The sequence below is a fragment of the Buceros rhinoceros genome, unplaced genomic scaffold (genome assembly GCF_000710305.1).
Source record: "Buceros rhinoceros silvestris isolate BGI_N320 unplaced genomic scaffold, ASM71030v1 scaffold39105, whole genome shotgun sequence".
Taxonomy (NCBI): domain Eukaryota; kingdom Metazoa; phylum Chordata; class Aves; order Bucerotiformes; family Bucerotidae; genus Buceros; species Buceros rhinoceros.
Window position 1 is genome coordinate 5,305 of NW_010415281.1, and position 242 is coordinate 5,546.

Consider the following 242-nt stretch of genomic DNA (forward strand, 5'->3'; position numbering starts at 1 on the left):
GAGGCCGTGCCCCTCGGCGAGATTCCCGCTGGGTCAGTCTTCCGGGGCCCCCCCGGGCTGTGCCTCCAGCCTGTGCTTTCCTCCCTGCCCCGGCGGGAAATCAGCCCAGGAGTGAACACGCGAGCCCAAGCGAAAGCAACAGGAGGCTGCAGGCTGGCCCGGGACCCCGTGCCCCCGAGCCCAGCTGGCGGCGAGACTCGCGGAGCCCGGGCTTTGCTCTGGGCTTCGCGACACCTCCAGCC